Source organism: Coffea arabica, chromosome 11e, assembly GCF_036785885.1.
Source record: "Coffea arabica cultivar ET-39 chromosome 11e, Coffea Arabica ET-39 HiFi, whole genome shotgun sequence".
NCBI lineage: Eukaryota > Viridiplantae > Streptophyta > Magnoliopsida > Gentianales > Rubiaceae > Coffea > Coffea arabica.
In genome coordinates, this window is record NC_092331.1 from 48,570,371 (window position 1) to 48,580,861 (window position 10,491).

Below are 10,491 nucleotides of genomic sequence, written 5' to 3' on the forward strand. Positions count from 1 at the left end.
AATTATTTAATTAGTTACTTAATTTGTTGACAAGAAACAAGTTTCTTTTGCAAAATTTGTTCATTAAGTTTCACCAAATAATTAGGGTATAAAGGTAAATTTTCACAATCTTTTATTCGCAATAGGCCCCAGTTTCCTTCTAGGGGAGGGCAGTGCTATTTCTTAAATCATAAAAGAGGTGAGTGCCATAATCTTGGTGAACTTGTGATTTTGAGAGGTAGAACCAGCATCCCAACACAATTTCTTTAGATGCGTGTTACGAAACTTTGTGTTAAAATTACTCCTAACATGTCACAAGCAAAGTCGATGAACAGCATATGGGGGTTGCCAAAGCCTCTGCAATCTAATTGCATTTAATATTCCTTTATGATGATCAGAAATCAGGCAAACTTGTCTTTCTTTAAGAACATGTTGTCGAAGAAGACGCAAAAACCAATTCCAAGTTACATTGGTCTCTTCATCCACATGCAATATGTATTGCATTTCATTGTAGTAGCAGTAGTATTTTGCTAGGTATGATTTTGGTGGGTACTTAGAAGGCAAGTTGTTGGACTGATTAAGAAAATCCCCTGCTCCTTTTCTAACTTTTGCAAATATTGTCCACGTTAATATGGATATATATATATGTATAATTTTCCAAATATTTTTCAATTTAATATGCAACTATATTTTAAAACTTTAGATTTTGAATTCGCTTAAAGTGCTTATGCTATGTGCCTGAATACTTCAACATATTCTTTTTTTTTTTAGAATCCCCATGTTTTAGAATAATTTACCAAGCAATTAATTGTATGATCATGGATTACATCATCTCCCAACTTCATTGCTAGTTACTACATTCAATTTGTATATATCCACTGGTTAGGAAAGAAATAAATAATAATAATTTTATATATTTGGATTAAAGTAAAGGGGTCGGGAAAGCAATGATAGGGAAAAGGAGTAGCAGGATTGCTAATAAAGGAATAATTAATACATTTTAATGCATTTAAATTAAACAGAAAAGAAAAGAAAACCACTGTATATATCCACCGGTTATTCAAATGAATAATTAATGCATTTAAGTGAAACAAAAAAGCAAAGGAAACGCACTGGAAAAAAACAGCACGATTGTGGTAAATATGGGCGGAGAAAGCGGCTGCGGCTTCTCTAATCGTTGCTCGTGCTTTTGTAAGTCCTCTTTCCAGAATCTCTTGCTTTGTCAAATACTCTTGCCCTTCGCACGGTATCTTCCTCTGTCAATAAGCACCAAAGAATCATCTCAGATTTGCTTTTTTGCTTTTAAAATAATTAAATGCATCCATTTCATAAACCCTAAATTTGAAATTGTAAGTATTACCTGACAATATGCCTAATTAGCTCACCAGTCTCCCAATCACCACTCTTGCTCTTACGTTGGCTGCGAATGTGGTATAAGATGTACAAAAAAAATTGAATAGGTGGTGTGCTTTGTTTGGCCTTGAAGAAGTTAGGGTAGAAAGAAAGGGATTGAGGGGAAATAGTTCTTAGTACCGGGGACTAGAATAGACTCCTAGATATGCTAAAAATTCATTTAACAAATGAGTTTTTTTATTAATAAACGCATTTCCGAAGAGACTTTTTAAACTAGCGCATTCCACTAATGCGTTATTTAACCAATTTTTCCTATTTAAATAAATTTATGATAATTAAAATAATGTATTTGCAAATTGCGTTTTTATTTGAAAAAACGCATTTCTTGGATGTATTTTTCATCATTTAGGAAGAGACTAAAAAATCACCACCCTCTGGGAAGTTAGATTAAAAATTCCCTCATTTTGGGAATTTACTCGACCATGCGGCGGTGGATGGTGGGACCTAAGCGTATTGACTGGAAACGTGGCACATGGTCAACGGCTTTGGGTTTGGCAGGTCCTTCACACCCGGTTCTTATTTTTCGGTCAAATCGGGTCAAACCTGGTTTTTGACCTGGTTTGACCGAATTTTTAATTTTTCGGTTTTTAGAGTTAACTCAGACCGGACAATTGGCCGATTCCCGATTTTTCCGGCCAGTCCGGTCCGAGTTTAAAAACAGAGCTTTGGAGTTCAATTTTTTAATTGCTTTAACAATTAGAGAAGCTGTGTTCTAACCAAATAACATGTTACGAGAGTTATCAATTATTTTAAATTAACCAATCTATTCCCTTGATACAAATCCAATCATGTCAGTTATCATTAATTTAAAGAAATTAAACAATTACGGATTTAACTGCTCTAATTGGTTTTAGGTTATTAGATTAATTCAAATACTGAACCCTTGATATTCAAATAACATAATAGACATAAGAAATTAAACCAGGCAACATACAAATACCCTAAATAAAAGAAATAAATGTAATCATAATTTTAGTTGAACTAAATCCTCCGTTATTTCTTGATTAGAGTGAAAAGCTTAGTTCATCTCCACCAAAGAAATCACACGGGAAATACTAGAAGTAATTTCCACGGCCATTCTTCAAATATGTGATGAAGTCCAGAGGAAAAGAAAAAAAAAACATTGTTTCTTATTTCTTCTTACGAGAAAAGCAAAGAGTCTCGCGTTAAGCTGGCTTTTTTACGAAAGAAAAGAATGACAACGATGATATTTTGTTGCTTCATTCCCTGTCTCTGCCACAACTACTACTCCTAAACAAACCCCGTTTGGTAAGTAAGATTTTTGGGTGTTTGTCTAAAACTTTATTGTAGTTTACTATAGAAGTTTTTAACAAAATTTTTGAAGTGTGTTTTTTTTTTTTTAATATTTTGAAGTTTATAGTTTAAAAACTTTGAGAAATTTTTTAATGTTACTGTAGTTAAAGTTTTTAAAAAACTTATAACAGACAAAATTGACAAAAAACTTATCTGCCAAACAAGGCCACATCCTAATAAAATTGACCAACCTTTTTCAAAAAGGTGCTAAAAGATAAATAAACTAGTATCCTAATAAAAGTAAAAGACTATCCATTCGATCAAAAGTTTGATTATTGCGACCTCAATTTAAAATTGGAGACTATGTGCCAAATTCCAAACTTCCCAAACATGCAGGTTAAACTTTGACGGGGCAACGCTAATTTGCATAGTAGTTTTATTAAAAATTACATCTTTAATTCTTTTTTGCTCTAGATCCCTACAGTCATCACTAATTACTAAATATAAGTAGAATCCACCAATTAATGCAATATTGGCTAAAATCAAGGGGAAAACATTCATAAATTTAATGACAAAATTTGCAGCCTATGAGTCGGGTGACTTCAAGAATTTTTTTTAAGTATAAATGGAAGGTTTTGAATTCAAGATATTTCATTTATATTCCCTCCTTCATCCTAGATTTGACTTCTCTTTAATGGAATATCTTTCCATTTTTCACAATATATATTTAGATGCATAACATATATTTTCATTTATTAGAATAAGACTGATCAATTTAAATTTGATTAGGATCATTTTAAATTTGACTAATTCTAGTCCTTTTTAATAAATAAAAATGCATGTCGTGCATTCAAATGTGCACAAAAAATAGAACAAGAATTTTACTAGAGATGAGTCAAGTTCCCTTCAACCCGCCCCTCTTCCTAGGTGATTTTAAGATTTTTTATTTGAGTCATTCTCTATGCCCCTCTTCCCACCACCCCTACCCCCGCCCTTTAAAGATTTAAAATCTACCTTCAACCAAACAAATAAAATTGCTTCATGCCAAGAATAAACTGAAAAGATCCCCGGTTATGCTAATGCTGAGTAAGGAACTGCATTATCCCTTCACTGATATCTAGAATAATTCTGTAGGGTTAGAATTTGGCTATAAGGACTAAAAAATTTAAGAATTAAACAGTAGTATGCTTTTAGTAAACTAAGTGGGAGAACTAGGTATAAAAACTCACTAACACAAAGAGGAGCAGAAGAAGCAGTGAGAGTGAAACTGAAAACCAAGGAGGAGCTGAAGCCCTGAGAGCAGCACTCTGCTATGAATGATCAGAATTCATTGTTTTGACTACAACGCGCCTTCTTCTCTCCTCAATCATTCCCACTCCGGCTTCCTATCTCCTGCCCCATCAGTAAGGCCTCTCTTGCCGTCCCTCCTATGCAGAAAGTTTTTTTTTTTTTTTTTTTTAATTTTCTGTTTTGTTATTTTCATACTTCATTCGCATTTATTTATGGAATTTGCATCTGGGTTTTTGAAAATTTTGAATTTCATTATTTGGGTTAGTATGGGCAATATGGTGATTGGAAAAAAAAAAGCTTTCTTTGTTATGCGGAGAGGGAAAAGAGTGCAACAAAAGAAGCCACTTCAATTCTTGAAAGGGTAATAACTTCTGCTGGTTTTAGTTCTTTCCAGTTTTCAAAATCAAAATAAGGAAATTTTAGACATAAAGAAAATTCATGCTGACTTAAGAATCAGGACAGTTGAATTGGTTTATTGAACTTGGTTTTGTGGGATTCTTAATTTCTGGCCAAGTTTGGTAACTTGGGATATTTGTAAGTGAACAAGACTGTAGTGGACTTGAATTGCCTGTATAATGTGTTTGCAGCTGTAAATGCTTTGGTGCAAGATGAAAAGCAGCAGTGTTATGGAATTTGTTTGTAAACAAAGAGATGTTGAATTATTAAGCATAAGCAAACCGCGAATGGCACGGCGACTAATGGAAAAACTTATGAAGTTTGGAGAAGTGGGTGAGCTATGCAGCAGGTAGGCACAGACATATTGTGTTGTTCAAATGTGTTAGGTATTAAGGAGGGGGAAAACAACAAACAAATTAAAGTTGTTTACTGTTTTAAACGTGAGAAGTTTTTGGAACTGAAGTGTAATGCTAATAGCCTTCATTTGAGAGAAAACTGAGAAAATAATGCGGTCAACACAGTTTCCTTCTGTTGAACTTAGTCTAGGAAAAACGTTTATGATTTTTGGGTTCTAAACTTGATTAAGATTTCAGTTGGCAGACAAACAGAAGGATAAGATGTCAATCATCCTGCCAATAGGTTATTAACATCTAAGTCTAGTAACTGGCTTCAAATTTTTTTGCTTATGATCTTCAACTTCATCCATTTATTTGTAATTAGTGCATTGTTAGGTCACAGATTAGTATGGTTTATTCCTTGTTTACATGTCTTATTCACCTTGCATTGCTCACTCTGTCATTTGTCACTTGGTTCAATCAAGTGACTCCATTTAAGTCTGCTGTGCCTTCTTGAGTAACTGACATGATTCGTCATCCAAAATGCAACACTGGTTAAGTTCTTTATCACCCATATCTTTCCAGTGTATATAGATGAATTAGTTACCATTTTCCTCAAATTTGAAGAGGCTTATGGATACACAGTTAGCTTAAGCTTGTACATAACTCATTTCGGTTAAGAACAAATTCACCTTACCAATACGGAAGCTTTGCATTGTTTTCTTTGAAAATAAAACAAAAACAATAGATAGAAGATATGCTATATTTTCTACTGTAAGAAAAAATTTATAAACATAAAAGCAAATTAATAAGGGCATGATTATAGTTCTCTAGAGAATGATATGGTCTTAAGTGATCATAATTCTTGGAGGAGAAAACCATGCGTCCAATTTTGTAAGTCATTTGAGACATCAGATATTACGTGCATGTATTATATACTCCACTGATTGCCAGTCATGTAGCATGAGGTCTTGAGAAGAAGATATGTAAGCATCATTTTTGCTTTTAACAATAGAAAGGCATTCTTCGTTGCCGCAGCTTTGGATAATTGTCCTTTGTTCATACTTAAAGGAACTTGTATAAGCATGAGATGTTGCACTATTCTAGGGCTATAAGGAACCAAATAATAGGCGGATGATTTAGAGTTAGATTAAAAACTTGTGGCAGACGATTTAGGAATTGTTTTTGGATATATTTACACCAGAAGCCAAGCATTTCTGAGGTTTATTACCATGTGAAAGAAATGAATGAGTTTCAGTTTTATTTGAAGTCCTCTACAAAGCCTGTATCATTTTTATTTTTTGGACCTTTATGTGTTGCAAAAGGGAGGCAAAGAGTGAACCGACTAGGAGAATGGGAAGGTGTGCATCTGGTGCTTGCGACATTCTATTCTTTTGACTTAATGGAGTTTTTATAAAAGCTGTGTGTGCTGAATGTTTTCTTAGGGCTTCAAACTGAATGTTTTCTTGGACATTCTATTCAAGACTGATGTAACCAATAAAGAGTTTAAGGGAAGATTAGATCTACACAATCATGGGAACTTGGCTGAATATTGAGTTTACCTACTTCGAACAATGGGTAACCTTTTTAGGATCTTGAGGTATTCATTAGAAGTTTAAGTTTTACGTATTTCAGTAGACTTAAAATTTGTGGTGCTTTAGTAGCTTATAGGTATTTACGTGTTTGAGTGTTTGACAAACTGGCAGTGGAGAACACTTCGGTCATTGTTTGGGACCCTGGGCTTATACATAGACTTTGATGGAAGGGCTCTTAATTGAAATGTTGGGGTTCGTTGGCCCAAGTTCCTGCCATAAGATATTCTGGTCCCTGCAGCTGCTGAAGCCCAGTACATTCTGCATCTTCCACCGTACACGTACCCAGACACCCTGGTTTGTTAGGCCATCCATGAAGGAGTTAAAGTTACTCATTGGTGAATTTTTTATGCTTGGCTATTCTTGGTAAATGGTTTTCTCATGAAAACTGGCGGAAAAGTGGCATCTGGTTTAGCTGATGGTGATCTATTGTCATTCTTTACGGTTTTTTTTTTTCCATTAATTTGTACAAAATCTGATTGACTTTTAGCACTTTTGATTTTAGAACAATGCATCTTGCATTAGAACTTTTTTTCTAATTAGGTTCCATTTTAATAGCTGTATTAATTTATGAAATCTTGTTTAAAAGAGTGACAATTAGCACAAGGATAAATCAGAAATTGATTGTACAACAGATGGTCTAGTGGCAGAATACTCGAGTTTGGGAGCAATTCTGACATAATTGTTTGATGTGATTGTTAGCAGAGAAATTGCAGTTAAATGAAACCCACTTATTGAAGACAATTGCCTTTGGCTTTTATATACTTATGCAACTGAACTTGTGTAGAATCAGCATGAATGATATTTTTCACCATCATACTTTTTTTTGGGGTTTAGTTGATCTGATCGGTTCATCCAATTTCATATATATGAAGTATCTCAGTGGGAAAGCCAGCTTGCATCTAGAGGGTGTAAAGTGTAGTAATCAGCTTAGTGTCTTGTTACCTAACTGCAGTACATTTTCTTCCATGTGTTGTGTATGTAAAGCTATATAGGTTAATTCAAGTTAAGTCACATTTATGTTCTGTGAGATGTTGACCAGTTTTATGGTTAAATACTCTTTGCAGTATTTCAGATCTTTGAGTGGTCTAAATGCTGTAGGTTTTGAAAGTTTGGATGCGAATATGTCAGCTAAAGGGATGAGAATATCAGTAAGTACGGACGAGGAACTTGGCAGCAGTTAGAGGTGGCAAAATGGGCGGGATGGGCGGGATTTGCTTGGGTTTAAGATGAAACCGAGTTATATGGGTTTAGGCCCAACCTTACCCATATATGTTTTGGGACTAACTTGGGCGGGATCACTTTGGGATGGGTTTAGATTGATCCCGCCCAATATCCAAATCTATTTTCTACATATTTTTTTCCTTTAATTTATTTTTTATTTTTTATATAATTTTAATATTTTTGATTTATTAAATTTCTTTTAGTTTTATTAAATAAACATGCAAGTGCTTTATACTCAGGATTATCACCAAAAATTGGATTAACAAATAAAGGAAAAGATAGATATACAATCATGACTATAAAAATTGTTAAAGATAATTTTTGAATCTAAGACTCCGTTTGGATTGGCTATTTTTTAAAAAAATAAGTTTTTCAAATACCATGTTACAGTAATATACAATAAGTCAAAAAGCATCCCATCCATATTAGTATATCAAATATTTCGAAAATATTTTATAGTAAAAATTTTTCATATACACTACTACAATAAAATATTTCAAAAATACCCCCCAAAAATAGTTAATCCAAACGGAGCCCTTGCTATTTGAGCCCAATGGGTACCCAAGCATTTTCCAAAATTTTCTATCAATTAATGGGTACAATTGGGATTTGTCCCATTTTAAACCCAATATCAAATTCCAATACCCATCCCGCCCAAAGTCTCAATGGGCATGGGTAATCCATTGGGACTTGGGACAAATTGCCACCTCTAGCAGCAGTATGGAGAGGAAAGATGCGGCCGATGACTTTGGAGAACCTGATAATAGTTTAAGTCTGGTATTTTAGTTTATACACATGCTTCTACAGATAATGCAAATTATAAATGTATAACTACGTACCTGCAAATCCCTCAAATATATATATATATATATATATATATATATATATATATATATATATATATATATATATATATATATATATATATAAGTACCTGTAAATCTACAAAGAAAATGAAGAGGCTGGGGATTTGTCTGAAGAATAGGTAATATGACTTCTATGCATGAAATAATAAGAACAAGTTTAGTTAAAAAAAAATATGTTACTATAAAGTAGGGGTGGCAATCGGGTCGGGTTCGGGTTGGCGGGTCGGGTTGAGGCCTAAGTATAACAAAGAACCTGCTGATCCGAACCCGACCCGCCAACCCGAAACGGGTCAGGGTACCTGACACGAACCCGAAAATTTCGAGTTGGCGGGTCGATCCGAAACTTAATTTTAATTTATTAATTTATTACTGTAATTTCTAATAAAATCAATTTTTCACAAAATTAATTACATAATCAAGTAATAAAAATTTAAATAAATAATTTCAAACCAAATCTAAAATAAATTAAACACCATAAAAGTATTTTATCCCAAACCAAATATAAAATAAATTAAAACAGCATAAAAGTAAAAAATAACATAATATATTATTTGTCCAAATATAATAATTTTAACTTCACACAAGTTAAATAAATTCATTTAGGATTAAGTAATTAATGCCTTTGGAAAAAAAGAATGATTTAGTTTAGTTAGATAAAATAATTTTTATGTTTATTAAATTAGTTTTAATTCATAAACGGGTCACATCGGATCATATCAGGTCACCACGGGTTGACCCGAAATTGACATGTTTTCTTTTCGGGTTCATCAGATTCGACCCGATTCTGACCCGAACTCCCGAAACCTCAACCCAAACCCATTAATTTCGTGTTAGGTTCGTGTCGCGTTTTCGAGTCGTGTCAGGAATTGCCACTCCTACTATAAAGAAAGGGAATGAGAAGTTAATAGAAGGGGAAGGGTAAAGAAAATACCTTATGATAGCTCCATCCCTGTGACATACTTATTTAGGCTAGTTTGAGTTTGTGTAAGGCTCTATTACTGCCCATACGCATAAACTCTCAACCACCCCCGCCCCCCCTCTTCTTAAAAAAAAAAAACCTTTAGCAAAAATTTTCTGTGTACCCACCCAGTTTGCTACAAATAGTTTATGTGAGAGGTGTGTATCTGTGAAAGTTTTGGCTTCTTAATACAAGAGTAGAGTTCAAGGCAAGATTTTGGTGGATTGCAAGTTACAAAGAATTGCTGGAGAAAAATTGTGCAATCCAAAATATTAGAAGGCAGAGAAGGGATGAATTTCCCTCTAAAAAACTAACAGATAGCTTCATTTCATTAGAAAATTAATTGTGAGTGCATGAACAGAATGTACTCTAAAAAAGTCGTACAAGTTTTAAGAACTCGTGTTGTTTTGCTGCCTATTGTTTCTTTCAACAGCCCTATATTGTTGTACGGTGTGAGAACTGGAGAAGAACAACAAACAATTCTTTTCTTTATCACAAAAGTGATGAAAGAATAAGAAAGATATTGTAATTCGGTACTTACAATAAAAACATGTAGATATCATGGTGTCTTAACTTCCCCATTAAGGTAGATAGTGGAGCAAAATATCTTTGACCACACAGTACATTCAGCTAGCTAGGGCTTGATTATTTAGTTATCTATGACTATCAAAATTACAGAAATCATGTTTAGAAAATAAGTATCAAAATGCACTAAGAATAGAGGATGTATTGTTCATTAATTAACTTGAAAAGCAAACAAAATATGACTGTGCTTCCTCTATTCACAGAGGATTAAAACATAAATTTGACCAAAAAATGGAAGGACTTAAACTATGTACCAATTTTGGTATGTAGTTGGTTTGGCAGAGAATTTGAGTTGGTTTGGTATGTAGTAAACTCTGCACTCGGAAACTCGAGAACCAAGCCTGGGGAGCATGTTAATTTCTTTATTGACCCTGTTGCTGTAGTATTTACTCAAACGGTGGTAGATGGCAAGAATAAGCATATGAGGATGTGTATCTTAAAAAGTGCTTAACCACAGCGAATCTATGAGGATCACCTTTTGCAATTATAGGTGATCCAAAATTTATATTTATAACAAAAAGAATGAAATCCAAATCAAATCGCGACTGTGGAGAAACATCACTCTCATGATTAAGGGCAGATTTTATTTCGATCACATT

The 10,491-nt window shown here is 33.6% G+C and overlaps 2 long non-coding RNA genes across 3 annotated transcripts; one reads left to right on the forward strand and one right to left on the reverse strand.

Moving 5' to 3' along the window:
- Positions 1-1,180: 1,180 nt before the first annotated feature.
- LOC140021042 (uncharacterized) lies at positions 1,181-1,479 on the reverse strand. Its single transcript, XR_011825021.1, has 2 exons — positions 1,340-1,479; positions 1,181-1,235 (listed from the first exon to the last, which is right to left on the reverse strand). It is a non-coding gene; the product is annotated as an uncharacterized lncRNA (long non-coding RNA).
- A 270-nt stretch (positions 1,480-1,749) lies between these two features.
- Positions 1,750-6,850, forward strand: LOC140021043 (uncharacterized). 2 transcript variants are annotated; one of them, XR_011825023.1, is made up of 4 exons: positions 1,750-4,049; positions 4,524-4,681; positions 6,113-6,267; positions 6,374-6,850. It is a non-coding gene; the product is annotated as an uncharacterized lncRNA (long non-coding RNA). The 2 variants fall into 2 exon arrangements; XR_011825022.1 differs by having other exon boundaries at positions 4,524-6,267.
- The last annotated feature ends 3,641 nt before the right edge of the window (positions 6,851-10,491 follow it).